The sequence below is a fragment of the Microcebus murinus genome, chromosome 17 (assembly GCF_040939455.1).
Source record: "Microcebus murinus isolate Inina chromosome 17, M.murinus_Inina_mat1.0, whole genome shotgun sequence".
Lineage (NCBI taxonomy): Eukaryota > Metazoa > Chordata > Mammalia > Primates > Cheirogaleidae > Microcebus > Microcebus murinus.
Window position 1 is genome coordinate 21,832,294 of NC_134120.1, and position 17,201 is coordinate 21,849,494.

The following is a 17,201-nucleotide window of genomic DNA, read 5'->3' on the forward strand; positions in this document are numbered from 1 at the left end:
TAATGAAAATGTTCTAAAATTGATAGTGGTGATGGTTGCACAACTCTGTACTTTACTAAAAGCCACTAAATTGTATGTACACTTTTTAAAAGTAAATTTTATGTTATTTGAATTATATCTCAATAAAGCCACTATTTAAAAAGAGATCACTGAATTCCTCAAAAGTTTTTACCTATAAAAGCAACAAGGTAAATTATTTTCCAGAAAAATTAAAATACTGAAATGAATATTAATGAAGAATCCATTCAACACGTTGAAAACTAAAGCAACTTTTCTAACCTCAGATCCCACATGGAATAGAAAAAGGCCTAAGAAGAAAAATGATAAAAACAGGATTGGAGCCTGTACTTTGTATGCTGGATTGTATTTTATTTGTTCACTGATGTTGTTGCATTCCAGGCTTATTTTGCTTTTATTTTCTTTTGCTATTTATTCGAATCTTTACTCTCTTCCAAAATTAATAAAACTAACTCATCATTTTTCTACCAAACCTATTCTTCTTCTGAAGACCTTTATTTGTTAAAGCATCAATTCAACTCAATTACCCAGCCTTGGAAAGTTTAGCAAATCACCTCTGGTCTCTCTCTTTCTTCCACTACACCACTCCCTCACAAAGTTACAAGATCCTTTATCTTAGTCATTTCTGTCTGTGTCCTCCCTTCTTTCCTTCTTTTTCTTTTTTTGAGACAGGGTCTCACTCTGTCACCTCAGCTAGAGTGCAGTGACATCATCATAGCTCACTGCAACCTCAAACTCCTGGGCTCAAGCGATCCTCCTGCCTCCCGAGTAGCTGGGACTAAAGGTGTGTGCCACCATGCTCAGATGATTTTTCTATTTTTTATAGAGACAGGGTCTCACCCTTGCTCAGGCCAGTCTGGAATTCCCAACTTCAAGTGATCCTCCCATGTCGGCTTCCCCTTAAAGGGCTAGGATTACAGGTCTGAGCCACTACGCCCAGCACTGTCACCTCCTTTCTATTCTCACTGCCACTGGTGGTATAGTTTTGAGCCTCCTTAGAATTTATAGCAATCACTTAGTATTTAATACTTCTATTGTTATCCTTTTTACATAAATGCCTGTCTCTTCAACTTATTACAAGCCCCATGCAAAGCAGCAGGTTTTCATGTCTTGTAGCACTCGCTCACATTAAATGCATACATGTTGACGATACACCTTCCAGATAAACAAAGATTATCATGGGGGATTTTGGAATCAGAGGTCTGGATTAGAAAGCCAGCTTTCACATCAAGTAGTCAGACAAATGAAGTTACTTAAATTCTCTGAACTCTGATTAAAAAGGCTTACAGAGCTCAAAGGAAGAAATCTACATTAAAGTGCCTGGCACATAGTGTTAAGCAGAAAGTAGCTATTGTCTGAATATTAAAATGTTTATTTTAATTGTTGGAAAAGAAGATTTTTCTAAAATACATTATGCATTTTTATGCATTTTCTATTAAAAATTGTCAAGGAAAATGTAGGAGGGCAGGGAGAGAAGTAAACCACTAATCTAGGACTCACAACTCAAAGGCACACAGGAGGCAGGCAAGTTACATAAATGAACAGAATGTGCCCAGCGTAAAGAAAGATACTGAGGAACAAATGCATACCCATCTAAAGTGGGTAGCCACTACTTACTTCCAGAAGTGGCATTTGAGAATGCTGGCCCGCTGCTGCCAGATCTTCAATTTAAAGAGAAACTAAAAATTGGAGTGTGAAATCTCATTTTTTAGTGTTGGTGATTTATTTATGGGGAAAGGAAGGAAAGGAGAGGGACTGAGAGAAACCAATGTGCGTGCCAAACAAAACACAACTTCAATTCAAAACTGACCCAAGAGAACTACCAGTTTGAAATTTCTGAATGCCAACCTTACAACAATTTTAATTTCTAGACTGAAAGCTCTAGGGAGACAGAGACTGTACTTGTCTTATTTATCATTATATGCCCAATTCTTACAACCGGTAAGTGCTCTATGTTGTCCAATGAATGTATCTCTGTATGTGCTTTCAGATGTCTGCTCATGCTATTTCTTTTGCCTAAAACATCCAGACCCATTTTATTCACTCAGTAAAGTCCTGGCCATCCTTCAAAATGCAACTTAAATATCTCCATTTCTCCAAGAGTTTTCCCTAACACACTCTCTCGTGTCTCCTCTCGATCCCAAAGAGCTGCTTGTGGTTTACTGTGCAATTCCTAGAATGTTACCTGGCACCCTCCCTCAAATTTAGAACACACCTCTATTACAATTTAACATATTACATTATAGTTATTTGATTGTGTATTTGTCACATACTGTTGCCAAAAAGTCTAGAAGTTCAAGAAAACAGCAATACTCTTTCATCTTAGAAATTCCCAGCACCTGCACAATTCCTGAGAAACACCACGAAAGTGTTTGTGGATTGACTACAGCTATTCTGTAGAATTTTTTTACAATACATTTTGAACAGTGCAAACACTTTTATTGAACTCGTTTTCTGATACTATATTCCAAAAGATATGTATTAATTTATAATGTAATTAAAGTGTCTGACTGTAAATATTTCACCACAATCTCACCATCAGATGTCATCATTTCTAAAATTCATGTTATTTGGGGGCCTAATGGTATCTCAAAGGTTGTTTTTTTTTTTTGTTTTTTTGGTTTTTTTTTGAGACAGAGTCTCACTTTGTTGCCCAGGCTAGAGTGAGTGCCATGGCGGCAGCCTAGCTCACAGCAACCTCACACTCCTGGGCTCAAGCGATCCTACTGCCTCAGCCTCCCGAGTAGCTGGGACTACAGGCATGCGCCACCATGCCCGGCTAATTTTTTCTGTATGTATTAGTTGGCCAATTAATTTTCTTTCTATTTATAGTAGAGACGGGGTCTCGCTCTTGTTCAGGCTGGTTTTGAACTCCTGACCTCGAGCAATCCACCCGCCTCGGCCTCCCAGAGTGCTAGGATTACAGGCGTGAGCCACCGCGCCCGGCCTCAAAGGTTGTTTTAATTTCAAGTTTCTTTAAACATGAATGAAAATGGCCTTGCTTTCTTAAACACAGCTTTCTCATCTTTCTCTTTGTTGTATTCTTATGACCACAAGTTCCTGAAACATAAGGAAAAGTTCCATGTATAAAAAATCATACCAGCAGGAATGTATAGATGTATTACCTACATTAAAAATGACTGGAGATTATGGAAGTATGATAAATAAGGACATAATACTGGTATAAATAAAATTATGTATTCTAATTAAAGTTCTAACGGCATGCATGAATAGACATGTTAACTAACATCTCTTGAAATTCTCTCTTCCATAAAATGGGAACACTATCTGCCCTGACAACTTCACAGACTTACTGTGGTAATTAAATGCAACTCAGCAAACACTGTATGTACATATCACATACAAAGCACTACAGATACAAAGACAAGCAGCACATAATCAGAAAGTGGATCTCAACTCTCTCAGACCAACATCTCATTTTTTCCTAGCAATTTATTACCTCCTTTGCTAATCAAAACAAAATTCTAAACTACTTACTCGTATTTTTAAAAACATAATACCCTAATTGTAATAAAAAGAAAAGATTAATATACAATAAAATGTGTATTTCCATATATAAATGCTCAGGTATACCAACTAGCTTAGAATGTGTAAGAACTTAGATGCTTATACTTTTAGGTAGAATCATCCCAACTATGGCAGCTACCAGTGCAGATCTTCTAGGACAGGTGTATTGCACTGGCAACTCAAACAGCACAATGGCATTGCAGTTGGTAACATGGATTTTCTCAAATGGTGAACTCCTGAAGAAATTCTAAACAAAACAATTTCAATTAAAATAAGAGAAATTTAATTCCTGGAAAAGTGAATATATATTAAGCTAATTATGTCTTCCTCCTTCAGGAATTTCTGGAGCATTTAAAAGTCCTATGGGATACAAAATAATTCTTCACTGTCTCTCACTGCAGGATGGCATCCCTGGCATCCCCACAAATTTCCACAATACTCCTTAAAGAGCAGCATTTACTCCATTAAGAACTACTGATCTGGAAGACCCAAACATATTATTGTAGTAAGCAATAAATGCTATTAATAAAACAGATAGCTATAAAGTAATTTGGGACCATAAATGAGAGAGCATGGAAAGTTCATAGGTAACTAAGTCTTACCACGATATGTCAGGATCAGCTAGGCTATGCTATCATGACAACCCATCCCCGTAATTATCATTAGCTTAAAACAAGTTTATTTTCTGCTTATGCTACATGTTCATCGTAGATCAACTGGAGGCACTGTCCATGGTCATCTCTCAGGGATTAGAGTGGCAAAGGCTCCATCTATATACATGTCCTTAAGTGGCAGGGGAAGGACAGGATAGTTCATGCACCATCTTTTAAAGGCTATCATTTATGCTCACATTTGACTGGCCAAAGTCATATGGCCATGCCAGTGAGTTCTTGACCAGGAGCAACTCTGTCCCTCAAGGAACATCTGGCAATGTCTGCAGACATTTCTGATGGTCATCACTGGAAAGGGAGGGTGGGGGAGGCAGAGTACTACTAAGCATTGAGTGGGTAACGGCCAGGGCCACTACTAAATGTCTTGCAATGTGTAGGACCGCCCCCGCCCCACAAACAAAAAATTACCCAGCCCAAAATGTCAATAGTGCTGAGAAGCTGAGAAACCTTGGCCCATGCCTAATTTCAAGGGAGGGATGAGGGAGACAAAGAAATGCAATACTACCATATGCCAGAGGAGGGCCATTAGAATATTGGTATAACAGTACTAATGACTACCACATGTGAAGAAGAATACGCCAGGCTGAAGGAAAATGACAAAGCAGAGAGGTATAAGAGAGCACGTTTTTGTCTAGAGTAGGTTCATGGTAGGAAAGACTATGTCTCAAAAAAAAAAAAAAAAAAGAATCAGCAGAAGGTATGAGGTTTATTCTCCTATCTACCTATTGTGTGTTTTTTCCTCCAGCCTTAATCATAAAGCTGTCACCTAATAACATAGACATAACAGCCAATGGACTCCAAAGCCAGATAACCAAACTAATTAAGACACTCTCTAAAATAAAATGAGCTGAATACTGGCTTGAGGCTCTCATGTAAATTCATAAATTTTAGTTAATTGAGTAGTGACATTTTTTAGTCCTCCAACGTTAGTTTACTTTTGAATTGACTGTACTGGAAGTTTCAAACATATATTTTCTAGAAGTTATAAGTGTTTTTGATCAATAATCAATAAACTACCTAGTATGGAAATGTTGGAGAAAATGCTTAAGTTTAAACAGGTAGGGGGAGAAAAAGCCTGGCCTGGCAAATAAAATATCACTAGGAAACAATTCTAAGCATAGGCTTACCAGGTGTTCAGGCTTAGTACAGGCCTATAGCACAAGTTACAGACTAGATTTTAGACATCAAGTTGAGGTTCTTCAAACTGAGGGCAGTTGGAACAAAAAAAAATGTTTTTGTGGTAAGTTTTAAGATGACCTACAAGGGACAAACTGAGAGGTATACTTCTCGCTTACCCATGGATCTTAAATTTAAAGTCATTTTGGTAGACCAGCTTTAAATAATCTTATTTCCATATTAACATTTTCTGGATTAATAGAGATTGTTAAAAGAAACAATAGTACTAGAGGTGGCATCTGTTTTCATCTAACAGCACACATTTCCACTTCTGTAACAGAAGTCTGATTTTCCAAGAAGAATCTCCCGATCTGGGCAGAATAATTCCCAGACTAACAAGAGCCACCCCCCAGCCACATTATTGTTTCAGAGATGGAAAGGAACCCCAGCCAGGCCAATGACACAGCTCCGGCACTTCTGATGGAATTACACGGAACTGGGGAGGCCTTCTTTATGTTGACTTGAAGTTTGGAGTAGTTATTAGCCTGAAAACTACCTCAGAATTAAACTGAAAGGAAAGCAAAGCCAAAAGATACAGTTCTGATGATACTGGCTGAGACCCTGGATCCAGCAGTCTGAGGCCAGCTCTATCTCTAGACCAAGACAATGAAACCCCCCCCACCCCCCGTTTTACTTAAGCTTGACTGCTACATGTTCTCTAATATACAATAACTGAACAAAAATTGAATTACTAACATCCTCAGAAATAGCAGCAATATATTTTAACCACATAAACAGTGAAACCAATCAGTAATCAATAATACAGATAATTAGTTACTTTCTTAAAAAATATATATGAGGGTCTCACTATGTTGCGCGGGCTAGTCTTGAAATCCTAGGCTCAAGGTATCCATCCACCTCAGCCTCTGGAATTACAGACATAAGCCAGCATGCCCCAGTGAACTAGTTACTTTAAAACAGCAGCTGTTAAAAGTCTCTGATTTCAGGATACCTTTATTTACATTCTTAATTATTGAGGCTGCCAAATAGCTTTTGTTTATGTGGGCTATATCAATTGATATTTATATTATAAATTAAAACTAATGAAAGTTTAGACATTTTGTTACTTCATTTAAAATAATAAAGCTATTATGTGTTAACATAAATAATGTATTTTATGAAAAAATGATACTTTCCAAAACAAAAAAGTTAGGAATCAGAATGAAACTATTTCACATCTTTGCAAATTTTTTTAATGTCTACCTGAAAAAGAGACAGCTGGATTCTCATATCTGCTTCTGCATTCAATCTGTTGTGATATGTTGTTTTGGTTAAAGTATATGAAGAAAATGTGCCTCACACAGCGATGTAATTGGAAGAGAGTATTTTAATAGCCTTTTCAGATTATAAAGGATATTCACCTTTTACTCAACATCAAAACTCAACAAGTGGCAATTCTTCAAAAGTTAGCTGCAATGTGGAATCTGAATCCTTATCAATGAACTTTTTGGCTCTGTTATATAAAAATGCATTGATTTCTCTTATACTTTGCATGGATCTCCTACCCACACATGATTTTGTAACATTGTGAATTGGTCATTTGGGAAAATATTGGTTCAGTAAGTTACGCAGATCTACCAAACGTTGACATATTTCCTTATATATTTTTTAAAATTATATCCCTATGACCAGGCACGGTGGCTCATGCCTGTAATCCTAGCACTCTGGGAGGCCAAGGTGAGAGGACTGCTTGAGGCCAGGAGTTTAAGACCAGCTGAGCAAGAGTGACACCCTGTCGCTACAAAAAATAGAAAAAATTAGCCTAAAGTAGTGGCACACACCTGTAGTACAAGCTACCAGGGAGGCAGAGGCAGAAGACTCACTTGAGCCTAGGAGTTTGAGGTTGCAGTGAGCTATGATGACACCACTGCACTTTAGCCAGGAAAACAGAGCAAGACTCTGTCTCAAACAAAAACAAAAACAAAAACCACATCCCTCAATATCACCACTAATCTCATCAGAAAAGTCCTTAAGTATTAGGAAACTGGCAAACTCACAGGGACAGATACAAGTTTTCCAAAAATCTAATTTACACTTAAAAGATTTTATCACTAGCAACTAATGTTTTCCTTGAAGTAGCCAGCTCACTTCATTCATTTTCAAGGAAATATCTGCCAAACACTCAAGGCTAAATAACCATGGTTTATCTATCAATCATTCTGTTAAGTAAAAATAAAAATGATGCTCCATTTAAATAGCAGCCAGTTCAGCTTGTAAGTCAATCACATAAATGCTTTTCCTAGAACAAACATTGTACTCTGATGTGCAGAAATACTTTATACATTTTTCCCATTTAATCACACTGAAAATTAAAAAGATATGTATGCCAGGGTAGAGATTTTAAAAATAAAAACTTTTTACTGCTTCACCAAGGGCATTCTTAAGTGAAACTGGCATTTTTTTCAAATCCTTAACATGTGTTTGGATGTAAAGAACACAATAAGGACTCATATGATTTGGTACAACTGCCTTGATTCACGCTAAGGTGCCAGCAATTTACCCACCACTGCTCCTTAACCATCAGCACAAATGTCAACACAGTGAAAGGGCAAATAACATCTTAGTTTCATTACAAAAATAATTTTGACTTCATGACCCTTAAATAAAAGGGTCCTAGGGATCTCCAGGAGTCTATGGACCATACTTTGAGAACCACTGTTTTAAAAGACTGGAAACTACGTTGTATTTCAATAACTGTTAACTGAAAAATACATTTCATAAAACTTTTAAATGAAGAAGACTGTCATATCTAGCTTATTCTTTCAAATGAGGCTGTATCAGAATCTGCTGCAGGTTAGCCCAGCTCTACTAAATAGATATCAATGGGAGGGCTCTCCTTTTAAAGAGCATTCTAAGAGTCTGAAGTACTACTGACAGTTTTATAAAGCACCGATCTAGTCTACAAGCTTCACCTTACAAATGACCAAAAAGATTGTGAAACAAATATCATGAATACATGCAACTGATTAAAAAGACTAATTATATAGAAGCTGTGTCATTTTTCTTTACAATTAGCCAGTTGCTTCATTTCAACATCTATACAAATGCGATTCTTTCTTCAACTAGTTTTCAGTAGGGGATATCTATGACATAGATACACCTAGTGGGTTATGTACAATAATTCCTAGCTTAGCTTACCCCATTAAATACTACTTCCAGTCATCCTTTCAGCAGGTGATTCAATTATTACAATGAATGGCCACCTGTTGATACTGTAATGTTTTAGAATTCACCAGTGACTATCATTGATAAATATCCTTAATTCGGTTTTACATTTAGAAATACATTGACTTGAAAAAGACCTGAATTGCATACATTCGTCCACATTAAAATACAGAAATCATACCTTACTACAAAAACAAATATTCAGTAGCAGTACTTTTTTTTAAATCATAAATAAGATTTGCATTCAAAACATGTCAATTGGGGTTTAACAGATTTTAAGTAAATTACTCCAGTGTACTGATGATCGAAAAGTAAAACCTGTACTATATTACAACAAATGAAACAGTAAGTATAAGCATGCTAAAATAACCAAAGCCTTTAAAATCAGGAGGTACTTTTTAAATAATACAGATTCCCATGCCTCCTTCACTCCATTCCTGTTCTAAATCAGTGTGGGTGTGTTGGAACTGGGTGGCAAAGAATATTTTACTTTTTTAAACAGCTCTTCTAGAGACAGAGATGCAACTACTGTATAGATCAGCACTTGGGAAATACTTCAGGTGATGCAAATAAGTGGAGAACTGAATGTGCCCCTAGATGATCTCTAAAGAAGTACTAACTAGCTAGGCTAGTTGAGCAACTGTCTTATAGTGTATAAGAAATAACAGCAAAAGCTAAACAATGCAGCTTGCCTCTCAGAAACCAGTGAACCAACCAGTTAATTGGTAGCTAGAAAATTTTACGGTTTCCAAGCAGATTAACCCCCTAAGAAGACCAAATTCTGTTGAGAGTTTGTGCTAATTTAGGCTCTTATGGTTGTTTGTCTCTAAAAGGAGCACAAGCAAGCATTTGAGAGCATACTTTAAAAGACGACCAACTTCCTATTTAAAATAATATACAATTTCTCAGCATGGAAAATACAGCTTCCTAAAACTTGCTACCATACAGTTCAAATGAATTTAAAATGAAGAAAGAAAAGAGGGTGGGGACGAAGAAAGGGAGAGAGGAGACAGACAGACAGGCTTGGAAATAAAACAAATGTGGCAATACCTTCAAAAGACCCATTAAGTTAGACAAGTGAGATGATTACACTGTGCATGTGTAAATCACCATATTAAAGAATGTGACATTGATAGGAGTGAAATAGTTCAAAAGAAGAAGTCAGAGGACCCCAACATTTCACCACTGTGGAGCTCTGACCGAGGTGCATTCCAGACCAAGCGAATGATAATTTCTAGGGGTGGGATTCAGGCATCAGTATTTTGTAAAGCTCCCCAAGAGATCTCAAAGTGCAGCCAAGATTAAAAACCACTGCACTAAACCTTGGGAGTAAAAAAACAATAAGAAGATGAACCCAACACATTTATAAGTTTTCCAAACTGCAAAAAACTCTCATTCCAAGTGTAAATAATGAAATACAGTCCCTGAGCTGAAAAGTAATTACAAATAGACACTCTTTACAATCAGTCTCTGGTAATTGTCTATCTAACCTATCACTTAATTTGCAGTAGCAAGTTATCCAGACAAATCAGAAATTATAAGAAACTTACAAATTATTAATAAAAGAATCTGAACACCTACCATCTTAGTTCTACATAATGTAAGCACTACCCTGCTTTTCATTCATTCTTGTGGTTAAAACAAATTTTCCTGGATGCCAATTATAGCATATAACAGTGGCAAGGTGACACAACCTAAAATACCTTGTTCCTGAGAAACTGGAATTCAGCCACATTTCCCATCACCAAAATTACACATTTTAGAATGAGAAAAAAATCCAAAAATTCTAAATCTGACTCATTATCAAATGTTTGGTATATTATGATGCAAACATTTCATACTGAAAATAGCTCAAATGAATGATATCTAGACATATTTGTCAGCTGTTTGAATTTCTCATTTTACAATTCAGTCTTAATCAACTATCAAGCAAAAAGTCCAAAATTTGAAAATTTGACCAAATTGTATTACATGCTGTATTATGCTGATCTAGCTCCTTTAACTTCCATTTAATGTGGATAGAAAACAATGAAATCAATAAAACTGTCAGTTTTATACAAGAGTAAAGGTCACCTCAGTCATCATTCATTATCCCTTTACACACACAAAAAACAAAAAATTCTGCCTAACTACACAATCACCTAGGGAAAAAAAAGGAAATCCAAATATGTACTATGAGCACTGAAATGGCCAATATATTATAAGATGCTTAAAGAACCAATCACTCTAAAAATCATTGAATGAAAAAAGTTAGGCATGAGCTAGAGGTGGACAAAATAGAATTAAGTTTAAACATCACAAAAATAACAAATGCTCTCACCAAAATAGGCAAAAATTTAGACAAGATTAAATATGTATTATAAATGTAATGAATCCTGCAGATTCTGTAGGGTTAACTCCCCTAGTAGAGTCCTCAGCAATAAATAGTTCAATTACAATAGAGTCTAACAATGTTACTATAACACTGGTTCAATAAAAAAAAAAAAAAAATAGCTTCCAAGTGGGAGACCAGGAGTGTAACTGGGCGGTATAAGAATTGCTTCTTCTAGCAGCAAAGCCATCAGAAAAGGCCAATGATCTACCTAAAACTTATTTCAAAATATTTCAGAGACCTCACACAAATTTTCACCAAGTCTGAAACAGACTGGCAGTTTCTTTTTGTTTTTCCTAAGCCCAAGATTTACCCTGAAAGCACTTAGCTAAACAAAGTAGGCAGTCTCACCTTAAAAAATTTTTAAATCAAGATGCAATACCTCTTTAAAGCAAACTCACTCAAAAACCTGGAAAGCAAAGAAAAAGCCATTTCTATTAATAGATTCACAAAATGTTATGTCAATTTTCTCTACACAGGCTGTTTTAATTCCAATAACTTAAACCTATATACTTCATCACCATCTTTAAAAACCTAAAACTATTCCAAATCATAAATGCTTCATTTAAGAAAATAAAATCATGACAGTTTTATGAAAGAAACATTAATGAGCAGTCATATTTTTAAATGTTAATCATTTACAATTTGGAGTATCATGTACTAATCATACTAGAATTTTCAATAGAGAATAAGTCCTTAGTAGGAAAAAAAAAGTTAGACTTTAGAACTTCCTATATTTCAACTGAAATATACACTCTCCATAGGGTATGGCAAAGGTAATTTATGAAATCTACAATAAAAATTATTCAAATGCAATGTTCTAAACCTAATTATTTTATGAAATTATGCATTTCTATATTTTCTATTAAGACTCTAAATTGTTTCTGTGAGCAAAAAGTACTGAACCTACTTCTTAAACACCTGAATAATCACACTGCTACCGACTCTAAAAGGATGTTAATTCTGGCAAAAGTCAAAGGTAGTTAACAAAAATTAGCCAAGACTCAATGCCTACAGAAAGTCAATTCAGGGTGCTTAAAACGATTCCCCTATTACCTTGTTATATTTATTATTCCTAAATAACTAGCAATTCCATTTGCACTAATCTATGGTGCAAAAACTGAAGACATTAAGAATTTCAAAATAAATTAAAAATAATAAAAAAAAATAAGAACAAGTTTACTACTGTTTTCAGGGGGGAAAGAGCTATCAATCTTCAATAAGGCTTTTTAAAGCCTCTCTATACCAGCAAAGAAATCTTTCGTGTTAACTAAACACACCCATGTCTTCGAAAATCTACCTTGAGAGATCGTAACAGCAGTTTGGGGCATGTGATGGAGCCACCGCCCTCCACCCTACATCAATTTTATGCTCAATATATTCAGTCATGACAATAAGACAAACCAAGCCTTTTATTTGGAGACACGATTTATTAAGTGTGCGAGGAGGTTCAGTTAGATGCTAAGAATGTTTCCTGCATACCGCCATCACCCACAACACTCCGAAAGTAAACAAATCAAAGCTAGAAACGTAAACTGAAATGACACAACCAAGAAGAGAAAGGGACAAAGAGAAAACAAAAATCTGCTTGAGTAAAGAAATTAAGACAAACAGACAAACCATTTACAACTTTCATTTAGACCCCAAGGCACACACTCCAGCCGACCCAACGCGCTCTGCCGGGGCGACAGAGAAACTACTCAAGAACAACAAAGAGGAGCGGCGGCCGCGGCAGGAGTCGCTATCCGAGTTTAACTTGGTTCTCCCACAAACTGCGAGCGGAGTCCGGGGCCGGAGGACCCACCCCGCAGCCCGAGGGACGCGAGGCACCGCCGCCCGGCACTCGCCCGCCTCGGCCAGCCGAGCGCAGGGGCCGTCGGTCGCCCGGCCAGGGTCGTCAGGCGGCCGCGCTCGCCCTGCAGGCGGCCTCCCGCGCGCTCCCCGCCGCCGCCGGGAGCCCGCCCCGGGGCGGGAAAGCCACGGGCGGGGCGCGCGGGGCCGGCAGGGGGAAGGGGAGGGGACATGGCGCGGTTACCTGGGCTCGGGCGGTGGCGAGGGGAGTCCGCTCTCCCGCCGCTGCTCGTCCGCGGACGCACAGGGCCGGTCGCTTCCCCCGGCGGCCCGGGGCGCTCCTCGGCCCCCGCCCCGAGGCGTCCGGGCCAGGCCGCCCCTCCTCGGCGCCGCGCCGCTGCCCGCGCGGGCCGGACCGCCTCGAGCTCCCGGGCCGCCCCGCGGCGGGGGGTCTCTCTCGCGGGGCGCCCGGCTCCCCTCACCCGCTCCTACCCTCTGGGCGGCCGCAGAGCCGAGGGGAGGACGGCAAGGGCCTCCCGAGGAGAGCGGGCGGGCGCGAACGCGGGCTCCGCCACCCGAGCCGCTCCGTTACCGCAGCGGCGACGACGACCAGGGCCGTGTTGTTGCTGCCAACTTGTCGAGAGGGCACTGAGCATGCGCGCGCGCAGACCACATCCGGGTAATTTCAGGGTTTGGCCCTTTTCCCCCCCGCAGCTTTCCTTTCTCCCGGCTGCCCCCGCCTCCCGCCCGGAGTGACGGGGGTGTCGCTTTGCGCAGGCGCCCGCAGGGCAGCACAGTCGGCGGGCGGCGCCGACTCCCGGCCCGGGCCCTGGCTGAGGCCGCTTCTCCGCTGTGGTGAGAGGAGCCTGCTTGAGGGGGTGGTAATCAGAGAAATTGTCATTGTTTGGCAAAAAAAGTCCCCAAGTACGCAGGAGAGCACAGCTTAGAGTGGGCGTCCAGTAAGTGTTTATAAATAACGATCAGGGCCTTTTGTTGGCTTTTTTGTTTGCTTTGAGGATCTGTGTGGGCACAAAAATTAGACTTTTACAGCCAAGCGCTAACTCCGGGGGCGAAGGTGATTGTAGCGGTTTATTTGGAGAAGAAACTGGCGATGGCTGCAACTTCCTTCCCTTTCCTCCAGCCCCGAATCACGAGTTCCAAAGGTGTTTAAACTCGAGAGACGCACAGGACAGTCCAGGAATCACACATTTAAGAGCCTTGCCAGGTGTTACGAAATGTGAGTGGTTCTTGTTGGAAGAGGTGTAGGCGGAGTCTTAGGGTTGGAAGGGACCTTTGAGTCCTACCACACACCTATTAACTAGGCTACCTGCTGGGCGGGGAAAGGCCCAGCTTTTGACTTTCTATTTCTTTTATGTGATATTTTTTACAAGACGCAGCAATTTCTTCTGTAATTTAAAAGGTTTCGGAAAACACACTAATTACATGTTTTTTCCACCAACCAGGAAACACTTCTTTGGGAGTCCCTCCAAAACTAATTGTTAGACAGTCCCAAAGTCATTTCTTAGGTCATGTTGCCCAGAAACTCTCTACACCCACCCACCCCCTGCCATCCACACTAAGTGCTGCTCCATTCTGCCCTCAGTCATCACAGCCTGGGCTCTTCCCTTTCCTACCAGAAAGCCCTGAAAACTTCAAATTGGTCTTCTCTTATCTCTGGGGTTTATGAAGACTTTCCAAGACCAGTTTTAAGGGAATTCATTTCCAGATCTTCCACTGCCACATGTACTGTTTTTTAAAATTGTTCAGTTTGAGAAGGGAGCTGAGGACACAGCATCCTATTTTAAAACTGTCCTTATCCCACCTTGCAAAAGAAAGTAAAAATTCGTATCCATTACTAAGGTGAATTGACCCAAGATCTAAAAATTTCCAGGATAATTCAATTTTTTCACCAAAAATTGGTGTCTATGCTGAGAAAGTAAATGACCTTAGTAAATGGGTTAAATTCTTTTCATAAGTCAAATAGTTTCCAATTCTTTTCTATCAACAAAATTGAAGGAAGATCTGTCAGCTGATAGATTATTAAAAATGATTTGATAGTAGACCAATATGTGATTCTTAGGTAATATACCTCAGAAGGAGTTTTAAAAATTTAGTAACAATGTTATAACTAAACTGCTTCTATCCCATCTGTATTATCTATTGCTGCATAACAATGTTACATAAATTTAGAAGCTTAAAACAACACACATTTTATTGTCTTAAGTTTCTATGGGTCAGGAGTCCAGACATGATTTAGCTGGGTCCTCTGCAAAGTGAGGCTGGGAAAAAGGATCAGCTTCAAACTCACATGGTTGCTGGCAGCATTCATTTCCTTGCAGGCTCAGTCCCTTGCTGGCTGTCAGCTGAGACCCCCTCTGTTCCTTGCCATGTGCCCTCCCCATAGGGAAGCTCACAATATGGCAGCTTGCTTCTTCAAAGCCAGCAATCTGGAGAGTCTCAACAAGACACTGGCTACAATCTTATGTAATATAATCACACACAGTAAATCACACACATCCTGTCACCTTTCCTGTATTCTATTGGCCAGCAGCAAATCACAGGTCCCACCTACACTCAAGGGGTGGGGATCAAATGGGGCCTACATGAGAGTTTGTCTACCACACCATCTAATGGTTTGTGCAAATGACATTCCCTATAAGCTCAAGCTCTTGGCTAAATTTCCCTTCAGGTTCCCTTCACTTTTCCACATAAGGGAAACCTGACTTTCCCTTGGGACGCTGCTTCTCTTCCCCTCTCCAGTAGTGGCAACTGTGTTTTTAATCATAAGCCTCTTAGTCTGTGCCTGGAGGTGAGGTAGCTTTGCTCCTTGCTTCCAGACCCTTACCCTCCTCATCCCTATAAATCAGCAGCTTTAAGTCTTGTTATCCAGTACTCTGTTGTTGCCTTCATTCCCCTTCATTTCTGTACCATTTAGTCTGTCATTCAGGCCAATTTCACTTCTGTCTTAATCCTTGGTGGTTATAAAATATTCCAAATGCCCTGGCCTCTCAATTCCTGAGTTCTCCTCCTCCAAGGATCTTGTCCTCTATCCTAACTCAACTACTGACTCCCATGGTCATAATCATGGGAGCTTCATCAAACTCTGCAACTTCTTCATAATCACAATTTCATACATCTCACACTCCAATGACCACCTCATTTTTCCAAGTCATTCCCTGTAGTATTCTTTTTTTTTCTTCTTCTTTGAGACAGAGTCTCACTCTGTTGCCCAGGCTAGAGTGCCATGGTGTCAGCCTAGCTCACAGCAACCTCATACTCCTGGGCTCAAGCAATCCTTCTGCCTCAGCCTCCTGAGTAGCTGGGACTACAGGCATGTGCCACCATGCCCGGCTAATTTTTTCTATATATTTTTAGTTGGCCAATTAATTTCTTTCTATTTTTAGTAGAGATGAGGTCTCACTCCTGCTCAGGCTGGTTTCAAACTCTTGACCTAGAGTGATCCACCTGCCTCGGCCTCCCAGAGTGCTGGGATTATAGTTGTGAGCCACCACTCCCGGCCTATTCCCTGTAGTATTCTAACTCCAAGAATTCTTTAAACCTCATAGCCTCTCACCCCCTTCCTAACCCAGCTCCGACCCTTGGCCAATCATTATAATCACTCTTGCAGACACCCCCAACCCCCTGGCCTCCCTTCCCCTTTGTTGTGCTTGCTTGGCAAAACCACAGTCCTGATTCAAGACAGCTCTCCACCTATACTGCAGCACCCATGCATCTGAATGAGACTGGAGAAAAACACAATCACACAGACTAGTTTCACTTTAATTTCATCACCATGAACCTCAGGTGGTCCCTTAGTGCTACCCAGCAATCCTACTTCCTACCTGCATTCTTCTAGATTTCATACCTTCTCTGTCCTCTAACCCTGTGGTCCCCGACCCATACAGGTCTTCAGCCTGTTAGGGATAGGGCCACAGAGCTTCACTGCCCACCCGACACACACCCTATCTGTGGAAAAATTGTCTTCCATGACACTTAGGAACCACGGCACAGGGCAGTGGCCTTGGGTGGGGGGGGGGTGCCCACACAGCAGGAGGTGAGTGGTTGGAGAGCCAGTGAAGCTTCATCTGTATTTACAGCTGCTCCCATCCCTCATGTCACCTCCTGAGCTTTGCCTCCCACACCACCCTCACCACCCCTGCTACTCCCCCAGTCTGTGAAAAAATTGTCTTCCATGAAACTGGTCTCTAGTGCCAAAAAGGTTGGGGACCACTGCTCTAAATTACACATCCTCTCCTCAATCCTCATTCTCAATTAAGAACCTTGCTTCCTATATCATTGAGAAAATTGAAGCAATGGGACAAAAACTTCCACAGAATTTCACCACTCCCCATTCCCACATACCAGCCTCTTCTCTGCCTTCCCCTCCATTATTACATAGTTGAATTTCCATGCTAAAGCCAGTCCCTCCACTAAGACATTAAACCAGGTGTAGTGACACATGCCTGTAGTCCCAATTCCTC

The 17,201-nt window shown here is 40.1% G+C and overlaps 1 protein-coding gene across 3 annotated transcripts in view; it reads right to left on the bottom strand.

Moving 5' to 3' along the window:
• SMAD4 (SMAD family member 4) overlaps positions 1 to 17,201 on the bottom strand; it is an 88,164-nt gene that overhangs the window by 36,109 nt on the left and 34,854 nt on the right. The window contains exon 1 of one of the 3 annotated variants that reach the window (XM_020282445.2): positions 12,965 to 13,376. The exons of the other annotated variants lie outside the window; for them this stretch is intronic. The gene's annotated coding sequence lies outside the window, so the exon portion shown is untranslated. Of the gene's footprint in view, positions 1 to 12,964; positions 13,377 to 17,201 lie in introns of those variants that run through there. 3 annotated transcript variants of the gene reach the window in all.